General features: G+C 35.0%; 1 long non-coding RNA gene across 2 annotated transcripts in view; it reads right to left on the bottom strand.

Moving 5' to 3' along the window:
* Positions 1-355: 355 nt before the first annotated feature.
* Positions 356-26,277, bottom strand: part of LOC139440772 (uncharacterized) — a 40,093-nt gene continuing 14,171 nt past the window's right edge. Inside the window, exons 1-3 of one of the 2 annotated variants that reach the window (XR_011650929.1) lie at positions 5,527-5,674; positions 3,873-3,976; positions 356-1,148 (exon numbers count right to left, since the gene is read on the bottom strand). This is a non-coding gene — a long non-coding RNA (uncharacterized lncRNA). Of the gene's footprint in view, positions 1,149-3,872; positions 3,977-5,526; positions 5,675-26,277 lie in introns of those variants that run through there. The other variant, XR_011650928.1, reaches the window with a different exon arrangement.

The raw sequence follows: 26,277 nt of genomic DNA, 5'->3' as shown, positions 1-26,277 counted from the left end.
ATTCTCTCTCTTCACCCTCCACATGAATTATGGACCCATCAAGCTCTGCCATTGATCACTTTTATGACCTTAGACTAATTGCTTAATATCTTTGAATCTCCAATTTTCCATCTGTGGGATAAGTATAATAAAACTCCACTTTGACTACCTGTCAGGACTGTTGTGAGATTTAAACAACATAATGTGAGGTAAAAAGTGATTTGTGCAAAATAAAATGGTCTACAAATAAAAGAGATTAACAATTAAAGACAGGTTTAATGTTCTGGAATGCATTACATTCAACTCATGTTAACCTGAAAAGATTTCTGCAAACATCTTAAAGCCCCAGGCTCAGGCTACCTTTTTCAAAGTGCCCACCTGCAGATGATGCATCATAATGGAGATTTCTTATAAAATTGGGAAATAACATTCACTTTTATCTGTCATACTTAGCTGAACAATGCTTCTTATTGATCTGCTGCATCAAAGTCACTTCCTGTTCCCAAGCATGACATTTGCTAATCTTTTCACAAGCACAGAAATCTAAAAGCACCACCATAAAAAAAGAAAAACCCTGCAGTTTAAGTATTGATTAAAAACAAGCTTGGTTCATTAAAAACACTGCTGGGATTGGATTTGAAGCACTTAGAGGTAATCTTTTCTTTTCCTCAGCATTAAAAAATTGTAGTGATTTATAGATCTTAGCAGCTCTGAGAAGGAGTTAGTTGTTATTTAAATAAACTTTTTTTAAAAAGATGGTAAGTTCGAGTCTAAATTTCCCCTCATTCCATTTGGTACCTATACATAAGGAAGGCAATTTTCTTCTTAACATAAAAATAATAATGTTTCATCAATATCTATTTTAAGGATCTTTCATATAATGTATCTTCTACTTCATCTCATCCCGAAATTGTATGGTCCTCTCCCGAAAGGGACAAGGTCACGGATGTGTTGGAGGTGAGAATGAGTTGTCACTACCTGCTCTCTTTAGGGAGTCTTACAGAGCGGGAAAAATCTGTGTTCCTGTCAAAAGGAAATATGTGTCCTGATCTCAGACGACTGCATCATGTTCCTCCTTCCATCCAGGTGTCACCTTGGTAGGAGGGAAGATCAGAGAGTCATGGAGTGACCCAGACCCTCGCCCTCCTGATGGGCATCCAGCTGATACCCTAGTGTAAACACAGGGAAATAAAAGACACTGTAAATTGAAAAGGATTCATAAACTTGCTCAAAACTCTTTGAAACTAAGCTCAGTCGTTTATGCATTTACTTAGTTGTTAAAATCATTTTAATACTGATTATTCTGTATGTCAGTGGTCTTAATCCTCAGTATTAACACACATCCCTCATAGTGTTTGCCATATGTATGTACCAACTGTACAATTGTTGTCTTAATTGCTTAGTTAAAATTGAAGATTTGTACATAAAATTTATTTTAAAGGAAGTTTTAAATCTATCATACATTAAAATTATAAATATAAAATCATTACAAATAAAAATGCAACAACAACAAAACAGTGGTAATAATCCAACTTTGTTATTATTCCTTGCCAAAAGTTATTTCTCTCTCTTTTTACTTTATTACCCATTAGTTATTACTCAAATGTAATATACATAGCCATCACAAAATCAGAGAATAATGGGTAACAGCCAGTGCCTTAGGGATGATGTAACATCTACTTATTTTATTGAGCAGTTAAAACACTATTTTTCCAAATATTTACACTATTATCACTTATTTTTTTTACATATTCTAAATAGCATTTCCTTCCAAGAAGTAGATACTCCCGCTCTTAGCACTGATTCTTAAGTCAAAATAACCTGAAAATACTGATAACATTTCAGTCTTTTATTCCTCTACCACGGGCATAAAGGGTTACTTCTCTCTTTTTTAAAAGTGGTAGAAAAGTGTTAAGAGAAACAGGGTCTCAAAAATGCTTGATCTTGGCCTGGCTGGTATGGCTCAGTGGATTGAGTGCTGGCCTGCGGACCAAAGCGTTGCCAGTTTGATTCCCAGTCAGCGTACATTCCTGGGTTGTGGGCCAGGTTCCCGGTAGGGGGTGTGTAAGAGGCAACCACACATTGATGTTTCTCTCCCTCTCTTTCTCCCTCCCTTCCCCACTCTCTAAAGATAATAAAAATTCTTAAAAAAATGCTTGATCTTAATTGATCAGAGGATTAAGAGAATAAAAACGGAGTTAACTTCTCAGTTATTACTATGTAGTACCATGACCATGTACCACCTGAAAGATCTGTCTCACATCCAGTGATACTATTGTTTGGGAAACACAGCAGTGATAAATAAATATATCAATATATATGCACACATATACATGTGTGTATATACATGTACATGTGTATAGATATATACACACATGTATGTGTGTTGTATATATTTTTTAAATAATTCATCTTCTGAGCCTATTTAAAGTCCAATTCTGGTGTTCCTACTTAGAAGGATCAGGTAGTAGTAGCATTGACAACCATTTTTACTGTGCAGGCAAAATATCTCGGGAGTTTTCCTATGTTCATCCAGGTTTATTGAAAATACATAGTTATAACCACTGGCTATGACTGCAGTACTGTAACAAAGGCCACAGGAACATAAGACATTCTAGGCCTATTATCCCAAAATGACCTCTCCCCCAAAAAGCCTTGAGTGCAGAAGCCATGCACAGGACTTCTCAAACTTTCCTGTTCATGCGAATCACCTGAAGATGCTAAAATGCAGGCCAGGGTGGGACCTAAAACTTTGGAATTCCAACAAGCTTTCAGATGATGGCAGTGATGCTGCTTAGCAGGCTGCAATTGAGTAGTGTGAGCTTGTTAAAGCACAGTATCGGGATTCAGGCTATGGAGTTCTAATATCCATTGAGTTTCAACTTCACCATTTCTTTTTTTCATATAATTTGGTTTTTATTGAATTTATTTGGGTGATACTGATTAATAAAAGTATGTATACAATCCTACAATACATCATCTGTATATTGTATTTTGCGTTTTCCACCCCAAGTCAAGCCTCCTTGCATAACCATTCATCCCCTCTTCACCCTCTTCTACGTCCCCCACCCCTCTTTCCCTCTGGCAGACACCATAGTGTTTTGTCTGTGTACATGAGTTTTTCTTTCTTTTTTTTTTTCTTTCTTTGCTTAACCCCTTCACCCTTCTCACCCAGCCCCCAACCTCCTCCCCTCTGACATCTGTCTGTCTGTTCTCTGTATCCATGAGTCTGTCTCCACTTTGTTAGTTTATTTTGTTCATTATGTTCATTAGATTCCACATATAAATGGGAGAACATATTTACCAATACATCTGATAAGGGTTTAATATCCAAACTTTATAAGGAACTTATAAAATTCAATGTCCAAAAAATCCAGTTAAGAAATGGACAAAGGACCTGAATAAACACGTCTCCAAAGAGGACATACAGATGGCCAATAGACATATGAAAGGATGCTCAGTGTCACTAATCATCAGAGAAATGCAAATTAAAATCACAATGAGACTTCACCTCACACCTGTCAGAATGGCTATCATCAATAAATCAACAAACAGCAAGTGCTGGGGAGGATGTGGAGAAAGGGGAACCTTGTGCACTGCTGGTGGGAATGCAGACTGGTGCAGCCACTGTGGTATGGAGCATGGAGTTGTGTCAAAAAATTTAAAATGGCACTGTCCTTTTACCTAGCAATTCCACTTGTGAGTACGTATGGAAAGAAATCTGGAACACTGATTTGAAAGAATGCGTGCACACTATGTGCATTGCAGCGTTATTTACGACAGCCAAGACTTGGAAGCAGTCCCACTGCCCTCAGTAGACGAGCGGATAAAAAGGCTGTGGTGAATCTACACAATAGAATACTACTTGACATAAAAAAAGAAGGAAATATTACCTGGAGGATAGTATGCTAGGTGCAATATGCTTTACATTTCTTAGCAGTGTGAATCTCCTAGGTAAGTTATTTAATTTCTTGCAGGCTGTTACTTCATCTGTCACCTGAAACGATACAAAAAGGGAGATAGGACATTCCATGGGAATGTTACAGAGAACAAATGAGTTAAAGCATGTGTTAAAAGAACACTGGATTATACTTGAAACTTATTAAACACTTGATAAATGTTAGCTCTTATAATGAAACCAAAGATGATGATGACGACACATTTTTCAGCAATATTTTTCTTTGAACAAAGACCTGTTGCTACATGGTCCAAATTCTATTATTAACATCTCGGAAAACGCCAGCACAGTAAACAAACCTGCAGAGTAAAGGCTCAACCTCTTGACGTGGTTATAACAATTAAACTGGCTTGTGGTTATACCCCTAATGCTATTTTTACCATCATGCTCTTTTGTCATTTTTACCTGTTACGATATGATTTTTTAAATGATATAGTTACACTTGTATTCTCCTGTTATTATTTGTTACATACCTTGAGGGCAAAAACCATGCATCAATTAACCATCAACATCAGGCGGTATAGAGGGAATTGTAATTTCAGCGTTCATTACATTACTTGGCATGGTGTAATGCCAATACTTGTTGAATTAATGAAAATCAGAAACTAAAATTATATATACATGCTTACAGTGTCCTCCCCCTGACTCACTCAAATTGCCACTTATCAGGGTATATAATAATCCTTTAACAAGCCATGATTAAAGGACCACTATGCTAAAGACCTACTAAAAGGGTGCCACATTTACCCATTACTCGCAATCAGTAATTCTAAAACCCTTCATAAAAAACCTCTGGTGTGTCATGGTTAAAGATGTGTGTATACTATTACACAATGTGTGTATGTTTATTTTTAAACAAGGATTTTATACTATTATAAAATAATTTTTAAAATTTATGATCTATGTTATTAATTAGTTATGCTTTTTATTATATCTATCAACTCCAAAATTGTGACTTAATTGAGAAAATTTCACATTATGTATCAGATTTTTAAGATAGGCAATTTTTCTTTGTTTTTCAATATTTTGAAATTCCAAGTTTAATTAAAGAAAACTATTTTTCTTATTGTGTAAAACCATGCTCTGGTTTATATTTCATAGCTTTATATTATTAATATAATGGAATTTTTAAAATCAAGAAGCATTTGAAAGTCTTTGACACTTTATAATTAGTAGCATTTATCTTTAAATGGTGACATATAGCATTATTTCTTAAATCAATGTCTTCTTTAACACAATAAAATGCAGTATATGAAAAATTCGCAAGTGTTTTTTTACCATTTGACAAGCCAGCTAGTGTGGCCACAAAGGAAAAATGCCTAGGGTACCGTCAAAACCAGTGTAAGAGAACACTGGTCCCAGACATGCTGCGCGCATCTTCTTGTGGGGAGATGAAGGAACAAGAAGTTGCTCAGAGTGTTTAGGTTCCATTGATTAGCAGTGTTGACAGTCTCATAGAGACACTCTGAAGTTATTTTTTCCCCAAATAAAGAGGTAAGAGTATCCCTTTTTAATTCTGGCTATAATGGATTAGCTTACATTAGAACAATCCTCTCACCAATAACAACATGAAAGGTTGGGTAACATACATTACAAGCATCTGTTAAAAGACGTGGGGGCGCTACCAAGGAATCTAAAGTTACAGCCCAGTTCCTGAGAGAAGGGCAAAGACACAGTCTGGCATTTAGTAAGTACATCTTTTGTCCTGGAAGCACTTAACAGTTTGTTAGTGACGGACAAGCCACTGAATAGCACTTCGCAGTTTCAAGAGCCTAGAAAGAAAAAAAGAGTGTGGTCAGAGACTATCAATTAGGAAAGATCCTGGTGAAATTCTTAAATTTTCAATTGAGATGCTCAAAAGTCAAGAGCAAAGAATTAATGGAAAATCAGAAATAGTCTTCACAATGACAGAAATCCAATTTTACCTGTGATTGAATGACCTCCTCCTAGTCAAACTCCTGCCAGAGGCAAAAGGAAATCCTCAATGAATGAAAATAACATTTTCAAAAGATTCAAATTATATTAATAATTTTTCACATACAATATTCAGCATGCACAGCAAAAGACCACAGCGCATCTGACACAGTGAATTACTACAACTGAGTAAAATAGAACATGGTCAAAAGGAAATTCTAATATTAGAAATATCAGGCATGGACACTGAAACAGCTATAATTAATATATTCAAGAAAATTGGGGTTAATAGAAGCATGTAACCAGGATCTATAGAGAAGAATTACTATGGAAACCATGGAAATCTAGAACTAAAGAATACATTGAATATAAAAAATAAGTAATTCAGATGGACTTGACACAGCTAAAGAGAGTACTAGTTGGAAGACAGGTAAGTTAGTATATTTAAATTATTTACAGTAAAAAGAAAGGAAAATATAGAAAATAAGTCTACATATAAAACTACAGAATATTATTGAGAGATATTAACGAATGCATAAGTAGTAGGAGGGATTTTCCTGGATTGGGAGAGGCAATAATGTGAAGATAGAAATTTCTTCTGAATGTATATACAGTTTCAATACAATGACACTTAAAAATACAGATTTTTTCATGGCACTTAAAAAATGATTTTTTAAGTGATAGGAAGATACAGAAAGACAAGAATAGCCAGGCAATGTTGAAGAAAAATCAAGACCTTAATACGGTTTACCATTCCCAATCTTTCTCTTAAAATAAAATTTGACTTTATTTTTTCTCAGAAAATAAGCTTTTAAAGAATCAGTATATCATCTTTATTTATCCTTTTTTCACCAAGTAATTTATCACCCATCATTCTTTAAATTTTCATGATTCTCAAACATTATCATAGAAACATAAATATATTGAAGACAAATAAAATGGATAAATAATTCATATTAATAGGTAACCAACTGTGAAGAATCGGATTCACCACAGTCTCTCAAACACTTGAACCCATGAGTCTTTACCATATTTACATTATAATTAACTAGGTTTTTTAATAATAACTTTTTATATCAGTTCTTCTGCCTATTTTTGACAATTTACAACAGGTTAAAAATAATTACAATAATTACTACCTAAGAAGGTAAGCTCATATACTAGTCTAGCATTTAACCTTCTTAGGTAGTTTTAAAACTGATCTTAAAATAAGTTTTAAGCAATTTTTATGTTGCTTTACATTATTTTATTTTTGTCTTACAAAACATACTTTTCTGCTTTTATCTATAAAATCCTCTGGTGATTTTCATTTAAACTGCCAGTGATTATCATGCACACACTACAGAAAGACTTGAATTTTTACAACTTTTGCTCTGGTGGACACTTTATTTTTACCTTTGGTATTTGCAGTGTAAACAAACACTTAAACAGATCTTATGCCTTCTTGGCCATTTGTTGCCACCTACCATCGAGTCACGTGTTAGGACTGGAGTGATGATAGTGTCTTCTTTGCTATTTTCTTAATAATTTAATGTTCCTTTGAACTTTTTCTATTATATATTTTAGATTCATTTTCATACCTCTGTTTCTTGATTTTTTAATTTCTGAATTATTGTTTCAAGTTAACATTTTTAAAAATAAAGTGTTTTAAAATGGTAAATTATGGATACGACTAAATCAAAAACTTGGATTATTTTTGGTGCTCTTACTCACAGAGTGAGACTAAGCAACACAACACGTAACCAAGAGATCTGATGCAATCATATTGCAGGAAGATGAATGGATTTTTGAGCCATGTTTTTAGTAATTAAAGTGAAAACAAAAATTAAAATGGTTCATCAAGTGATAAAATTTTCAAAAGAGATTTTTAGTGTAATCTTGCATAACTTCAACAAAAATCATTATAGCTCATCCATGCCATACATTACTGAACTAAGCTCATTCTACAGTAGTAAAACCTGCCCACTTCAATAAACCATATCATGGAATTCCCTAGTGTCACAAAAGATCTCACTGTCAAAAATATCTATTAGATTGGTTGAAATAATAAACTGGGATTCTACTGGTTTTACATATGATCATGCACTAAAATACTTCTTCAAGTACACACATTCAAGTCCATTTTCCCCAAATATTTCGGAAAAATTGGCATTTCACTGAAATTTGCCTTGATTGTCTTACGCTTGTAGAAGTTCATTGGAAAACTGCCTTGGCTGTTATCTGGAGGGTGCTCTAGTGTGAGATGCATACCTCTGGGTGCTCTGAAATCTGCCCCTACACTAAGCCAGCCGCCCCCCCCCCCCCCGCCCCCTAGAGAACCGGCTGCGTGCGATACATTCATTCCCTAGGTCTGCTTTGGTGTTTTTTAATCTGTGCTTTGATACAATGCCTTCCCTGAGTAGACTGGGAAGATGTGAGCATGTATTCTGAATGTGTTCCAGCTGTTACTGCTACTTGATAGAAAACTCATACCACTTTAAGAAAGTTCATTGCAAAATATACCTGGAACAGTAAGAGGTGAAATACCAGGAAAATCTAAGAATAGGAACTGGGAGGTGTTTTTTGATCAATATAGTATCTTCATTTCTGTAGCCTTACTCCCTTCCCCACCCTACAACAACCTTGGTGCATGGGATATGAAATAAATAAATCAGATAATTGTATATGAAATCAATACATACAAATTTTATATGTCAGTAGAATGACTTTAAAAGTTGTGACTGTAAGACAGAGATATATCAATGAAAAGTACTCAAAATTCAGTAGATATTTTATTACCTGTGGGAATTATGGTCAGAACAGATATGAAAGAAAATGTAAACAGAATTCAGAGTTGATGACTTAGAAAGCACAATAGTTATACACAATCAGTGGCATAGTCACCTCATCAAGGGTTACAGACTCTAATCTGACTTGTAAATCAGGTAATGATACAGCTCAAGCCTCTGTTTTTCTGCTACCTGACCAATGTTCTATTTAAATCTTGAAGTGTGTGCTGAATGATTATAAGAAGAAGTTTCATTAGAGCAGTCAGAAGAATGCAAAAAAAAAACCCACCCTGGGCCTATTCATTTTCAGGGTGTATCTCTGAATTAGATCTCTGCTTGATACACAATATCAGTTACCTAAGAAGGGAACCCTAAACAATTCCCTTGTGGCGACACTCCGAAATTAATTGGAATGAGTTAGAAAAGTGATGTCATATGAAACTGTAGAACTTAAACAAGAAATTCAATATTTTAAAGTTTACATTTACAATGTAAAGGCATTTAAAGTTCCAGACTTATGAAGGGGACCACATATTAATCAAAACTCCTCCTAAAAGTTACTGTTCACATTTGCTATACTTACAAACAAAATAACAATATTTGTAAACTAAGCTTAAGTTTTTAAGGAAGCTCTAGCCTCTTTAATAAATAAAATATAAATTTTGAGAACCAAAGGTGACCTCTGGAAAATCTGTTGTGTCTTTGAAGCCATAAAAATTCACTTACAAGTACAAAACTTGGAAGTTGTAGAAATTATTTTTTCATAATCATAATCTGCACAATAGGCAACATAACAGATATGATCAATTATAGTACCGGCCTCAGGGTGCCGCTGTAGGGAAACCAGTTCGCACACGCAGTCCGTCCGTCAGTAACCCGCACTGTGCGGCATGCCCGTGAAATCTGCCATCACGGTGCTCATGGCAGAAGAACAGAATCCATCAAAACGAGGTACCCAATCTACCTTATCAGAGGAGATCAGACATTTTCTTTCTTTTTTTTAAATTAATTAATTTATTTTTATTCAGTTACAATTGCCTGCATTTTCTCCCCTTCAATGACATCTTTGTTACCATAATTAAATTTCAAATGTTACACAATACATGTTAAAACTCTTAAATTTTCCTTTTGTTGAGATTGGCATATGAATGACACAGTGAGAGCAAGGGTCTGTGAATAGCACAAACCCAGGGAATATTTTTTCATACTACAGTTCATATAACAGTACCACCTAAGATAGGCAGCCTCGCCACTGATGGTCCATACTCATAGTAACTTTTCCAAAAAGGGTATATTTCACAAGAAAAATTTCAAAACACTACTGAACTAGGTGTTCTTTACTTTGCATGGTTCATCTGAGATGTTAATTAGCCCATCTAGCACATTTTAACTTACAAGCACAGTATTTTATTTTTCATCTCCCAGTAGCATGCTGCTATAACTAGGCAGACTTATTTTCAAAGCAAAGTGAATTTCAGATTTCCCAATAACGCTTGGTAATGCTATGAAAGGAGTTACAGGCATGGAAACAATGCACATTACTTCCACATCTTTCACCTCCCGGTGCAGTCAGCCAAGTTATATATTTATTAATTTTGTTAAGCTGGCCTCATGAGTCCATAGATTGAATACAGTCCCTGTTAATTAAGTTTGCTGATGAAACGACTAGAAGCTTGGAGAATAGCTTTGGAATTAAAAATGAGTTTAAGCAGATGGAGAGGATTTATGTATTGGAAAAGGGCTGGACCAGATGACCTCTGCATTCTTTTTCAACTCTGGGATTCTACCAAAGACTGAGAAATTAATATAACACAAATTTGTATAAAGTGAATTTAATGTAACAAAATGTTAGATAGAATAAATTCATTACTGTATATCAATATATATATAATCAAAATAAAAAATGAATGGTAAGCAGAGACATTGTTTTGGATTCCAATAGGGACAATCTAAACATCTATTACAAAGTTAGGTTGATTGAATTAAAACTCTGAGATGCTTTGCTTGCTAAAAACTCTTCTGTAGAATATTTTTTTATTGTGTGCAGGAGACTAACTAGGTTCCAACAAAGTTATAGTCTCTACATCATGGCTAATCAATAAGATTACATGTTCCTGTAGCCAAATTTCACTTTGACCAATAGAATGTGTGTAGAAGTGACATACATCTATTTTAGGCCTTGCCTGTAAATGCACCCTCATGTCATCCTACATTCTCTTTTTTTCTCTTCATTTCATTTTTTCTTTTTCTTTTTTTTAGATGGGCTACAATGGAATATTCTCCAAGGAAAACCTAGGAGAATATCAAATGTAGACTCAGATATAAGAAGTTACACATGACACCACATGCACACACATATGCATATATAATTTTCTTAATTCACAACTTAAATAGAAGAAGTCATGAGTAGGTATTTAAAGAGTATAGGAAAGGATACTCAACTTGATTAGACATCAATAAAGTACAAATTAGAACCTCAGTATGATGTCATTACACACTACCAGAATAGTTACAATTTAAATATAACTTACAATCCCAAGTAGTGGGAAGATTGTGAAAGAACAGAAATTCTTATGCACTGATAAGAAAAGTGTAAACTGAGAATTTGGTGATACTGCTGAAAGTAATAATACACATACTCTATTATCTAGAAATTCGTAGGTATTTCCCCAACATAAATGTATATATAGTTTTACCAAATGACATATACAGAATGCTAAAAGACTATTATTCATAATAATATTATGTCTATTATTCATAATAGACAAAATGGAAAAGAAAACAAATATTCATCAATAGTAGAATGGATAAATTGTGCTAGATTCATACAATGAGATATTATAGAACAACAAAAACCAAACTTCTTTATTAGGGGCAGAACTATATGTTATTGAACAAAAAAGAAAGAATCAAGAAACAAAAACCGACATATATAATTACACATGTAGGAAGTTCAAAAACAGGCAAACTAATTTACAGGTATAGAAATAAGAACCGTAGTTAATTCCAGGGTGTTTGAGGGGGGACTGATGTTTAGGGGATTGAAAAAGCTTTCAGAAACACTGAGAGCATTATATGTTTCGATTTGGGATGTAATATCACTAGTATATTTATTTGTAAAACTTCATGGAGCTTTAAACTTAAAATTTGTGCACTCTACTGCAATTTAAGAAAAGATTAAAAAGTTTAGTCTGATGAGTTTAGGTTAAATGTTCCAAATGCACATCTGAAATAGTAAAAGAGTAGAAATGTTGCACAATTTCCTGTCTCAGAGGAGATTCAATGGTTTAAATGCAATCATGGCCAGAGGCAGGCTGGGAGATTAGATGAGCTTTCTGGGTCCCTTTCAGCACTATGATCTTACGATATTTCCTGTAATGTGTTGTTTTTCTCAACCCCCCTTCAGTCTTTCTAGTTCTTTAGTATCCAGTTGGCCAGGACTGAATTTAATGCTTTAGGGGTTTTCTCACAAGGGCAATGTAAGTAGAAAGTCTGTCACCTCCCTAATAGGTAAGATGATGGAGTTGTATCCATTGGGAAATCGCAATGGCATTTTGTTCAGCCTTGCTACAAATGGATGGCTAATGCAAGGTCATATACAATTTTCTTTCTGTTCTCACCTCTGGATATTTTAACATTATTTCTTCACAAGTTTTCCTTCACATTGCGTGCTTTTCACTAGATTTATTTCTCCCTCAGAGGTACTAAATTGACTTCTTTTTTGTCATCTTCAGAATAGTTTTTTACACACTCCAAGTCTGTGAGTATGTGAGATGCAGAATACCGCTGATTTCGAGAACTTTGGATAAAAATTAGTGGATTCTTTGTCACTATGTAAACAAGGAGATTAGTTGATCAAGTAAGTGTTGATTTGCTCTTAAACACAGGTTAGTGAAATGCGGATGCAACCAAAGAGAGACAGTATTGAAAAGACATGAAAAACCCCCCATAAAATGTTCTTATCATAACTACATAGATTTGAGATTTCACTTATTAAATATCATTTCATGGTAATTATAAATGTGACTATTAATCCTACTAATATAACCCTTGATTGACTCAGCTTCAAGTAATTTTTTTATTTTTATTTTTTGGTGTGCCTCAGAATTTCATTTATTTTTGATTTAATCTCTATTGTATTTTTTCTGTTACCATTTAGTCCCTTTATAATCTATCCCCAGCAATCACCACACTGTTGTCCATGTCCATGAGTCCTTTTTTCCTTTTTGCTTAATCCCTCCACTCCCGCCTAGCTGTCATCCTGCTCTCCATCTATGAATCTGTCCCTATTTTCCTTGTTAGTTCAGTTTGTTCATTAGATTCCACAAATGAGTGAAATCATGCAATTTGTCTTTCTCTGACTGGTTAATTTCATTTAGCATAATGTTTTCCAGGTCTATCCATACTGTCAAAAAGTGTAAAATCTTCTTCTTTTTTTTTTTTTTTTTACTGCCAAGTAGTATTCCACACAGTAAATGTCCCACAGCTGTTTTACCCACTCATCCACTGATGGGCACTTGGGCTGCCTCCATGTCTTCGCCATTGTGAATAACACTGCAATTAACTTCATGTATCTTTTAAATGAACTAATTCACACTACAGAATATGGCTTTATGAATAAAATTATTACAGTTAAAATATTACAACTTTCAAATAAAAATTAATACTAACTGAATTTTAGTTTATGAAATGTGATACATATATTTTGCTTTGACATTGTCAAACATCCAGAAAACAAAAAACAATTAGTTAGCTTCCTCTCAATATAGACGCACTTTGGGACCATTTTAAGTTGGAAAATGCACTGAGTACTCAAAGCCTATTATTTCTGGAAGTTCCCCAAATCAAACATTTACTTTGGAGTAAAAGCTTGAGGGTTTGAAGTCATCTACATTACTTAACACTACAACCTCTGTTCCCAGTTGGCTAAGGCTCTCCAAAGGCTATAATTTTAGGACACTCATTCAAACTTTATGCCACTGAATGGTTGGGGCAACTACAGAAAAACAGTATTCCACAGGTACTGTGCTTGCGTTTGTTTAACAGTCTCTAAATGCAGCTAATGGAAACTCAGCATGAAAACAGTAAAGATTTTTCCAAGCTCATTACAGTTGCAGGTTACTCTGGTTGAAAAATTGATTTTGCACTGGAAAGTAAAAATTTAACTTCATAATGTCATCAATAATTGATAAAACATAACCAAGGTCTAAATACAAAACTTGTGCATTCACAAGTCTTAGAAATTCTTCAGGTCATTCAAATGCAACCGAAATCTCAGTATCAGTTGAGAGAGAACTTACAGGAATGCAAACAGAAAATTAGTGTATATGTTAGGGAAAAAGAATTTTCTAAATACAAAGTTAATTACTAGATATTTCAGTCCATTGAAAATACATTAACTCAATTACTAGATATTTCAGCCCATGGAAAATACATAAGAGAGTGCATAGTGACCAGAATTTATTTTCATTCAAGAAGAACCTTGTTTTTCAGATGACTAATGTCAGAGGTAAGAATCCTAAATGATACCCATCATATCAGCATGTGTAATAGGCAAACAAGTAAGTTTCATTAATTAATTTATTTTAAAATTTTTTTTTATTAGATTCACATGTTTAAGAAGCCTAGAAAAGGATAGATTTTTATGAACTATCATATTAGCCTCATGTTTCTAGAAGCAGAGAATCCTGAAAATATTTCTTAACATCCAAGTATTTCATGGACCCCTGACTGAAAAACACTAGCAGAGTTGATGTAAGATCTTCATAAAGATCGTGTGAATGCAGATACCACAACCAGCCCTGTTGCAACGCGCTAAACTCACAGTTGTTATGTAAGTCAGAGAAGAATTCCCATTAATGTCTATTTCCTGTATTCATAGAACTGGTATCTTAGGCATCTTCAGTTTTAAAGTTATAGCAGGCCTGAGAGAGGCAGCCTCCAAGACAGCTGCCAACATCCCGCTCCCTGTTATTCATAACCGTGTGTTCCTTGAGTGAAGGCTAGGCTTATTGACTTGCTTCTAACAAACAGAATACAGCAAAAGTAATAAGACTGTCTTTTCTAATATTAGGTTGTAGAAAAGACTATGGCCTCCATCTTGGATCCTTTTTCTCTTTTGCTCTCTCACTCATTTGTTCTAAAGGAAGCCAATTGCCACATTGTGAGTTGCCCTTTGGAGAGGGCCACGTGGCAAGGAAATAAAGGTCTCTATTTATTTTGTTCATTTACTATGTTCTTTAGATTCCATATACAAGTAAATTCATGTGGTATTTGTCTTTCTCTGACATATTGCACTAAAATAATACCCTCTATGTCCCCCCATGCTATTATAAATGGTAGAGAAAAATTTCGTCTCAAAAAAAAAAGTCTCCGGCCCACAAACATTAGGGAAATAAATCCTGTCAACGGAAATGAGAAAAGTCTCCTGCTAACAAACCATCATGCTATGAATCCTGTGAGGAACTGAATCCAACCAACAACCAGTTCAGCGAGTTTAGCAGTAAATCTTCCCCGACTGGAGCTTCAGATGAGATCACAACTGACAGGCAAATGGAACTTCAGGAGAGACTTTAGGCAGGGACACCAGCTGAGCTGTGCTCAGATTTTAAGCACAGACCAATTGTGAGATAATAAATATCTGTTGTTTTATGCCACAAGGGTTTGAGGCAATTTATTACATATCAGTAGGTAACTAAATTTTGTATACTCCTGAGCATAATTAACTTGTCTTATCACATCTTGTTATTAGCATCTGAATTTTAGAATGCATTGAAAATGTTGATAATTGTTAAAGTTGAGTTATGAGTATATCGGTGTTTATGATACTCTTTACCTTGGTATGTTCAAAAGAGACAAATTTCTTGAAATGCTTTATATAATCAGAAAAAAAAATCCACATTTTCTTTCCCCCTTCTCTCTGAATTAAATGTTATTTCCTTTTACATTTTCTCATAAGAATTATTCCTCATCTTTTAAAATTTTTCAACATATTTTAGACATTAATATAATTATATACTTCTGTCCAAAAGCAACCTGACATTTGTAAAAAAAAGTCTTAAGAGACTTCAGTAAATGTAGGATAGAGGAAAAACATTTGTAACTCACAAATCTATGCAATAAGTATAGACTTTATAATAAGCAAACCTGAGTTTAAAACCATTCAAGAATATTTAATATAGACTTTTGGTCAAGATGGCAGCACAGGTGAACATGAGCACCCCCTCCAACAACCACATCAAAATTACAACTAAACTACAGAACTACTAGCATTCAGAATTGCCAGAGAAAAACTGAAGGTAAGTCCCACAACAAAGGAATTAAAGAAGAAACTACATCAAGATTGGTGGAGATGCAGAACAGGCTGGTCCCATACCCATGTGTTGGGGGTAAAAATCGGGAGGGATATCTATGAGGCAAAGGGTATCAGCCCTACACCAGGACTCCAAGCCCAGGGTTCCAGTGCCAGGAGGAGAAGTTTCCATAACTTCTGGCTATAAAAACCAGCAGATGCACAGACTTATTTATACCCACTCACTCTGCGATCCAGCACAGAGGCAGTGGATTGAAGGGCATCAGAGACATATGGGGAGGAGCTGAATTTTCCAGCAACAGGGTGAGAGCTCAGGGGTGGCTTTCTCCCACACAGAATCCTGGCAGAGGCCATTGTTCATTTTCTGAGCCTTATCCCCACAGAGCCACAGTGCCAGCAGGTGGGGCACCATATCTGCCACTCCACTAATCTGGCTCACACTGTTTGCCCCACCCTGGTGATTCCATGAGGCCCTCCCACACCTAACTTTTAGATCTATTCAAGCCATTTCCCATAGCTTTTTCATATGAATAGCTTGTCTTGGCCCATGCTTCAGATTTTCCTAAATTCTCTTAAACAACCAGCATCTGGCTTCAGCAAGCCCCACACCTTCTGTTAAGTTGCCCTAGGCCCAGCACTGGCAGCAGCCAGCCTTGGTTCACATCTGGGCCTCTCCTGGATACTTCCAAGCCCAGCACAAGTAGCAGCCAACTGCAGAGCACTTTGTAGCTTATGTTCTGTGCCCCTGAACAGAACAATTTTGTGGCTGATCTTGGATGTGCCAACAGCAATTAAGGCTCAACTAGAAGAGGAAGTATACACAGCCCACACAGTGGGCGCACCTTGAGTACCCAGCTTGAGTAATGGAGGAGGCTGTACTACGGGACCTTACAGGACACCTACTACGTTGGGCCACTCTACCAAGCCTGGAAGATGTAGCACCTCTACCTAATAGATAAAAACAAACACAGGTAAGCTGCCAAAATGAGGAGACAAAGAAACATGGCTCAAATTAAAGGACTAAACAAAATGGAGATAAGCAATCTACTAGATGCAAAACATTGGTTATAAGGATGCTCAATGGACTTAGGGGAAGAACAGATGAACTCAGAGAAATTCATCAGCATAAAAAGGACATGGAAACCATAAAAAAGAACCAGTCAGTTATGGAATATATAATCATTGAAATGAAGAACAATTTATAGGGAATCAACAGTACAGTGGATGAAACCAAGAATCAAATCAGTGATTTGGGACATAGGAAGCAAAAAACAACCAATCAGAACAACATGAACAAAAAAGAATCCCCCCCCAAATTAGGATAGTATTAGGAGCCTCTGGGACAACTTCAAGTGTTCCAACATTTGCATAATTGGGATGCCAGAGGGATAAGAGAGAGAGTAAGAAATTGGAAAATTATTTGCAAAAAGGATGACAAAAAACTTCCCTAGTTTGGTGAAGGAAATAGACATATAAGCCCAGGAAGTGCAGAGTCCCAAACAAGATGAACCCAAAGAGGCCCACCCCAAGACATGTCAAAATTAAAATGCCAAAAGTTAAAGACAAAGAGAATAATAAAAGCAGCAAGAGAAAAGCAGTTAGCTACCTACAAGATTGCCCCCACAAGACTGTCAGCTGATTTCTCAAAAGAAACTTTGCAGGCTAGAAAGGACTGGCAAGAAATATTCAAAGTGATGAAAAGCAAGGATGTACAACCAAGATTACTCTACCCAGCAAAGCTATCATTTGGAGTCAAAGGACAGATAAAGAGCTTCCCAGACATGAAAAAACTAAAGGGGTACATCACCACCAAACCAGGATTATATAAAATGTTAAAGGGTCTTTAAGAAGAAGAAGAAGATCAAAAATTGAACAATAAAATGGCAACAAATACTTATCTATCAACAATTGAATCTTAAGAACAAAATAAACAAATAAGCAGAACAGTAGCAGAATCATAGATACAGAGAACATTTTGACAGTTGCCAGAAGGGAGGGAGGTAGGAGATATGGGCAAAAAGTTGAAGGGATTAAGAAGTATAAACTGGTAGTTACAGAATAGTCATGGGATTGTAAAGTACATCATAGGGAATCGAATAGCCAACAAATATATACATATGACCCATGGACATGGACCACGGTGTGGGAGTTGCCTGATAGAGATGGGGGCTGGGTGGAAGGGGGAAAGGGGGTAAACTTGAACTGTAATAGCATAATCAATAAAATATAATTTAAAATAAAAATAAATAAATGGGGAGAATAAAAGGAATAGTTCATATAGACAATCCTTACTTTTTTCATCTTCAAAGTTTATGTAATAAATCTTTATTGGTCTATGATAAAGAGTATTAATATAATGCTAGTTAACACTTGGTAAGTACTTCTGTGACAGGTAATTATTTTTTCTTATTTTTTCTTTTAAATCTTATATAAACAATAAAATAATCAATGGGATAGATTTTTATTTTTTCCTATTTATGAACAGAGAAACTAGGTACTGAGATATTAAGTAGCTTTCCCAAGAAAACACAGGTATTAAGTGATGAAGCTGGGAATTGAAGTGAGATTTCAATCACTAAGCTCTACTGTAAATAATTGGGTTATATGTCTAAAACAGTATGTAGCACTGAGAAAGCACGTTTAGTTGGTTTTTTTTCCCCATCACCCCCACGTGAAGACAGATTTGAGAGGCAATGAGATAACCCTGTCATATCATGTTTCTGTTGACATATGCTCTACACCTATCCCAGGAATATCTTCTTTAAATCTCCACGGCTTTAAACAACAAGCAGTTCATGCTTATAGGTCTATAGAGTGCCTGAGAAAGCTCTGCTTCAGACTGAAGGTTAGGTTCAAAACAATGTGCTTCTCATTTTAGTCCACCAAATACCCAGAGCAAGTGCTTCTCATTTCAGATAGAAAAATCTTCAAGAAGAGAGAGCATAAGTATTTAATGACTCATGAGTCTTCATCTCAGAGCTGATACACTCGCATTGCATCCGCATTCCATTGCCAAATGAAGTCACTTGGCCCAGCCCAAAGTCAGTGGTGCAGGCAAGTGTACTAGGCCCCCAATGCATCATGCTAGGGGAAAGACAGAATTACAGGTAAATAATACAGTCTACCACGACATTCATGGACATATAAAATAATCTTTGACTACATTGTTGGAATGTTTTTTGCTTAAGCTCTGTATACACTAAAATCTGTATTTTTAGAATAATTTGAAAACAGTCATTTTCAGGAAATTCTTTCTTTCATAACACCTCAAACTTAATTCCTAATGGCTCTCAAGTCATACCTATAATTACTGTATTGAGTTTAAAATTGTGTCCTTAGTCAGTGTGAATTTAAATGCATTGTGTTTTCTGGATACCACTAAGTAACAGCTTTCACTACTATAGTCTGATTTCCACAGGTAGAGTACAACAGGTATTTGTTTTAATCAATTCTCCACACATGACATCTTTTGCACTGGAGAACTTGAGGAGCATCAAAAGACTTAGGGTTCCAATTAAACCCTAATTTGTTAGCCTTTCTTGACTATCAAGGGCACAGAGTTGCCACTCTCGCCTTTACCCACTGATGTCCCTCCTCAGTGTTTCCACTTTGCTCATTGTTTTGTTTCTTTGCTTGTTTTAGAATGAACAGTTTATGTGTGTGTCTCCTTCACTACACTGTAACTTCCTTTAAAGAACAGACTGAATCTTACTTATTTTGGTATCACTTTTTGTCTATTTGAGAATCCAAAACCTAATAGACAATAATACATGAATATTAAGGAAAGATTGGCTGAATGATGTGATTTTTCACTATACACAGCCTGCCTCTCAACATTATACCGCAATTAATTCATTTTCTATAGAAAATATAAAACTTAAATTAACACCAAGTAAGATGAAAAAAGGCCATCATCATAAATCTTTAACACAAGGTATTTTGGGATCAAGATGGTAAATTTAAGGGAATTTACACAATTAGCCTGAGCTTCCACCAAGAGCAGTTCTCATCTCAGAGAACAAAGACTATCACACTATGCAGACTATCAGGCACCGCAGTCACACCCTGGAATTCACACCCTGGGTTTCTGACTAGATGGAAAATGAAATCTTAAGCAGTGTTACTAGAATGAAATTATTATTGTGTAAAATGAGCAGCCAACATCAATGGCTATCCGAGTTCGTGCCCCAAGTTCACCTCCAGAACATCAGAATCCAGACCTTATTGGCAACGACCTGAAATTAAACTGTATATTACAATGGTGAAAAAAAAAGGGGGAAAAATAGCAAAGTATTTTCCAGGAATTCCATTGAATGCTTGCACATACATTGTTTAGTATTCTATGTGTGTTTATTGAGTGTCTACTTGTGCCGAGCATCATTTTATGTGTGAGACAGAAATAGAAGAGGGTATAACGTCCAGTAAAGGAGATGTAGAATTCTATCTAAAATGTTAACAAGACATTATAGGTACAGTTTTTTTTTCTATGAGAACATAGACATAAAGGATAAGGGAAGCTTGTAGTGGATGAAGCAAATCCTAAGCTGAGAACTGGAGGATGAATGGAAGTCAGCCAGAACAACATTCCCGAAGAAAGGAAAACATGAGAAGCTTAGTGCATTTGTTGTATAAGCCAAGTTGTGGAGTTTAAACTGGAGAACCCAAGGACCACTGGTCATTTTTACTTGCCATTTTGACGGTTTTACATGAACATGCTTTCTCTTGGTAAAGAATTCTCAAAAGAAAGGTAGATAGGTATTCATTCTCCAAAGCCCCAAAGAACTACAGCCCTACAGAGGAGTCAAGGTCACCCCATCAGAGCAAACTGTGCCTGTGACATCATCTCAGCTGCACTTCACCTTTCTTTTGTTCTGTCCATTTTCTGGGCATTGATTGTGTGAACTCTCCAATATCCTTCAATTCCACTCTGCTTAAGTAGTCAGAGTTAGGTTTTCTCATTTGCAAGCAAATTCCCTGATAATTCAGCGTTCGAAAGGATTTTAGGCAGAGAAGTGGTGCACAGAATTTGCATTCTAGGACCGTTTTTCTAGCTGCAGAGTTTATAACGAGGAGGGTTGGCTGTGCTGGAGTCAAGTAGTATGATTCTGGGAGTTTGCAATCAGCCAAACTAGAGAGTCTGACGTCCATCCACAGTGCTGGGCAGAGAGAAGAGCTAGTGACCTTGAGAGATACTGAGTGAGGATTTATAAATATGCAGGGGTTAGCATAAAAAAGAAATGACAGCTTTCATTATTCACGTGCAAAACATTTACTGACCAGCTTCTGCATACACTTTTATTGTATAGGCAACTATGTAGTAACTGTGCCAAAGAAGTCTAAGAAAGAAAAATAGAGTAAACCTAAAAGATATACAGAAAAAAAGAGGTGCAATAGTTAGGATTTAAGTGAGCAAAAGCCTCCGTCAAAGAGACTTCAACAACGAAGGACTTCTTGGCTCGTTTATCTGACAGTTCACAGGTAGGTTGTTGTTTTGATCTAGTAGCTAAGGTTAAATCTCCCTGAAACAGGCTTCACTCATCCTGTTTGGATGCCTGTTCTTATACGATGATATGAATAGGGTTAGAATAGTTTGGGGCCACAAATTTGTGCTTAAAAATGCTCAGAAGAAAGAGGCCATCTCTTTTCAAATCTATATCTTCAAGGAAAGACCAGATTCTCCACAAGTGGCAGAAAGCTGCTGTCCCCGTACCACTGCTGTGCATTACACAGAGCACGTGCCCACTCTGGAAACCCTCACGGTGGCTGGGAGAGTCACGTGTGGGACAGGCAGGCTTAGGCTTGGGATCCTCTAGCAAGATCGATAAAAAAAAATATAATGGTAATAAGAAAGAGGGCATGAATAAACAGCATTAGCAATTCGAGGGAGAAAGATGATAATATATTAGAGGTTGTTTTTTATCATGAAAGAATGTTATTATTGACATAATTTTATGTCAATGTACTTGAAAAGACAAACAAAAATGGGAAGTTTTGTATAAAAACACGTTACTGAAATTAATTTACTAAGTTGAAAAACTGAGTAGACCAATAGCTATTAAAATTGAGTCGGTAGGGGGCAGGGGCAGCATCTTTGTCTAAAACAGGCAGTAGGTCCAGGTCATTGTACGGGTAAGTTTTACACCAATCATTTTAGAGACAAAAATATGGAAAACTCACTCATTTTATGAATCTAATATAATATACATGGAAAGTTATGCAACAGTATAAAAATTAAACTACAGTTAAATCTCACCTTTAAAAATTAAGTTCAACTCAATATAGTCTATAAAAGAACTCAAAAATGTCAAAAAAAAGGCTTTATTCCTGGATGCAAGGTTATTACATTTTTAAATTAGCAATTAGCTATAAAACATTGATCTATTAAGCTAAAAGATCACACGTTAACACAAATAGGTACAGAAATCATTATTTGAAAAATTCAACATTCATATGTAAAAAGTTCTCAGCACTATAGGAATCAAAGGGAACATCTTTACCTGATAAAGTATACCAAAGTCTATAAAAATATTATTTTTATTTATGTATTTACTTATTTTTATGTATCATTTACTTTTTGAATTTTTAATTTAATAAGTTTGGACTACAGTCATCAAGAATAACTAAAACTGTGGAAAGCAAAATCACAGATAAGGGAGACTACTATATTTGTCATTTTGTTTTGCCCATTTTTTATTATTTTTAATAGTTTGTTTTTTATTGCACTTTTTCCATTACCATATATGTCCCTTATTTTCTACAAGTAAATGTAAGGATCATCTCTACATATGTCAGAAATGAAACAAGTGTTTTATTATCATTAAATTATTGAACATTGTATTGGATGTCCTAGCTAATATTATAGCTCAAGAAAAATAAATATGAAGCATACAAATTTAAAAAGAAGTAAAAAAATAGTTATTTACATAGAAAACCCCAAACAATTGTAGACAACATTGAATCTAATAGTTTAATAAATTTGCTGGATATGAAACCAACACACTAAATCATTAGAATTCTTATAAATATGTACACAATAGCAAATCAGAAAATGCTATACAAAACAAACATTCACAGTAGTAATAACAATTATATTTACCTTTAGTACCTATAGGAATAAATCTAATAAAATTTGAGATACTCATAGAAAAAATTAGAAAGTATTAAAACATATAAAATATAAATAAGTGAAGAAATCATCAGATTCATATTTATATAGAAAGCGAAACATTTACCATATTAATATTAGCTAATTCTGTGTTGGACACACTGGTACTTTTCATATTATTTATTGTACCTTGCTGTTTATTTTTTAACTTTTCAAAACAAAAACAAAGCAGCATATTTTACACAGCAAAATGTATTTTACTGCATGAATCAATGACATACATTTCCTACTAATGTTTTTTATGAGTAAATGTTTGATACAATTATTCCATTCCTAGAAGCAAGGCAGAAGTGTTCCATGTAGTATGTCTGCCTAAAAGTATTTGCTGTGTGAAACCAGGAAATAGTAAAGTCTGATTAAAAGTACATAAATAAAATTGTACAGTATGTAAAGAAAATTATAAATAGGAACTACCTAAATTATTTTCTGCTTCCTTTTTAATTCAAATTATGAGGTCAACATATAATATATATATTTTTTCACTCATTCAGATAGCAATCAAATAAGTTAACACGAGTGAAAAGTATTTCTAAAGCAAAGTGAGGTGACTTCAAGGAAAATAGCTTTTTTTCAAGTTTTTTCAATATATTTTCTTTAACATCTGTTTTATTCATAAGTATTGCATTTATTTCTGCTAAGACAATGAATTCCATATTTTCTGTCTGAAAGTTGTATTAACATCTTTCAGTATATCCATAAAACAGGATTATTTTTTCCATGAGAATTAGTAAAGGATTTTTTCTCATCCTACTTCAAATATGATTAGATATTTAACACATTTGGATTATTTAAATTACTTTCGATGAGCTCAAAATACAGTTTTATCACACTGCTTTCTTGAACCAAGAGGAGAGAAAATTGCATATTAGTTTTATTTTCTTGCCAAGACTAGAATAAACTAAAATGGGAATAAAAAATTTTTAAATCAAAGAATGTGTCTTTTGGTGTGAAATATCAACGTGTATGGGAAACTTGAATTTAGTTATTCTCTTTATAAAACCTGGGAGCTTGGGAAATCATTGGTGATTAAATACAGAATCCAGACAGGTTCATGTCAATGAGTTACAAACACTAAATGTATATTTTCCTGACTAAACATGTACCACTATTTTTTCAACTCCAAAATTCTACCCATGATTAAAGTCCAATTTAAATTCTATTGCGTCTAAATGTTTTCCCAGTTGATTAAAATTAGGTGTGATGGCTGCTTGGAAGGTGATTTGGGGATGTGTGTAAACCATGCTTTGAATTACACTGCTAGATTCGGGGCGGAAGATTCAGATCATCCAGGTCAAGCCTATTTCCAATGAATAAATGATTTCACTACATAACAATGCTGGCAAATAGGCCAGCTTCTGCTGACACACTGCTAAGTACTTACCGGCTTCAGCAGACACTCCACATGGCCTAGCTAATATCCAGCACCAGTGCTCCCCTTTCTGCCTGATTCCCCCAAACCAGCAACTGAAGTGTCATAAAAACAAGTCTAGACGTAGATAAGGAGAGAAGTCTAGAAGTCTTCTAGAAGTCTCTAGAAGAAAGACTATTGCAATAGGGAGAACTCTCCAATCTCAGAAACATACATGCATCACAAAGTCAAACAGAAAAAGACTTTTTCTTTTATAGGGAGGGGTAAGCAATAAATAAGGAAGTTGGCAAAAGAGGGGAGAGTTAAGTAGAGGGATATTTTGCGAGGTTTTACAGGGAATGTGTCCTGGGGTGCTCAGCCACTTCCCTGCATAGGCTCATAGGGTGTGTTCTGCCTTTTAGTGCTTGTTTAGACTTGGAGGCGAGCTGATGTCTGGGGCATTCTGTAGAAGAGAGATGCCTGATGAGGTGTGGTCAAGACTTAGGAAAGGTGTAAAAATGGGGAATTGTGACAACGTGGTGAGAAACAATGATGAGCATCTGGAGGATGGTCCTCTGGCTAAAGATTTATCAACTAAAAGGGACCCACTTGGCTGGCAAACATCTTTTACTAACATGATTCCTAGAAGTAGAGCAGCACTCTGAGGAACGTGAGGAAGAAAGCCACAAATGAAGAATGACATGAAAAGGAGCCAGATCATTGTCAGCATCACTGAATCGGCATTGCTGAGTCAGCATCGCTGAGTCAGCATAAATGTCTGAACTGGCTCAGACTTCTTTCTGTGAGAAGAAATGAAGTGCTATTAGGTTAGGTAACAATAATCAGATTTCTGTTACTTGTAGTCAAACACAATGGTAGCGGTATGAATAACAAGTTTAACAATCTATTTTTAAAACGTCACCCTCAAAACCATTTATTTTTTAAAGATTTCTAATATCTCCATTATACTGTTTTTTAAATTACTTTATTGTTGTTCAATTACACTTGTCTGCATTCTCTCCCCACCCCTCCCCTCACCCCGGCCAGTTCTCATGCGTGCACACCTCCAGTCCTGTTGGTTTTCAGTGATATTTCATAATAATTTTCAAAAATGAAAAATTCTTGATTATCTCTGTTTTCCTAATTCCTATGCATTTACATGCATTTCTTTTATGGTCTTTACATTTTGCCTCTCTCTCTAATTATTAGCACTTACATATCTTCAAATAAAATATATCTTTATTAAAGATTATATATGTATCTTTATAATAAGGAGCCAAGTGTTAATGTTAGCATATTGTTTTCTTTTAAATTCTTTCAGTCCCTTTTACTTTGTAGATACTTCATAAATATTTTTGAGTAATTTCATGAAATTGCTAAAGCTGACACATTATAACCATTTAGAGGAATTGGAAAGCTCTCATTTAGTTTTAATGGTATTTCAAAATATCACCACTGTGCTAATAGACACATGACAAGAATTAACTAAAACTATGGATATCTCTCTGAAAGTGTTTTATAAATTTAATTGAATTATTTCAATTGCATTAGAGAAGTACAATATTTAAAGATATCCTGTGGTGAGAGCTTTACACATACAATGTTTTCCTTTATTCACCCATTATTTATCTGCTGGGTTTTTGTATTGCTCTAGGCAGAATTTGGAAGCTACTAGCAGTTGCTAGAGTAAGTTATATAAGCTTAAACGAGGGTGTCAGCAAACAGTTTTAATAGTTGTCAGGGAGACAAAAGGGAAGCTCTGAAGAAAAAATTCCAAAATTCTTCCAATCATGAATCCTAGTAAACAAGGTTATTTTTAGCTGGAAGCAGCTT

Source organism: Desmodus rotundus, chromosome 3 (genome assembly GCF_022682495.2).
Source record: "Desmodus rotundus isolate HL8 chromosome 3, HLdesRot8A.1, whole genome shotgun sequence".
Lineage (NCBI taxonomy): Eukaryota > Metazoa > Chordata > Mammalia > Chiroptera > Phyllostomidae > Desmodus > Desmodus rotundus.
This window is presented reverse-complemented; position numbering and strand designations above follow the sequence as displayed.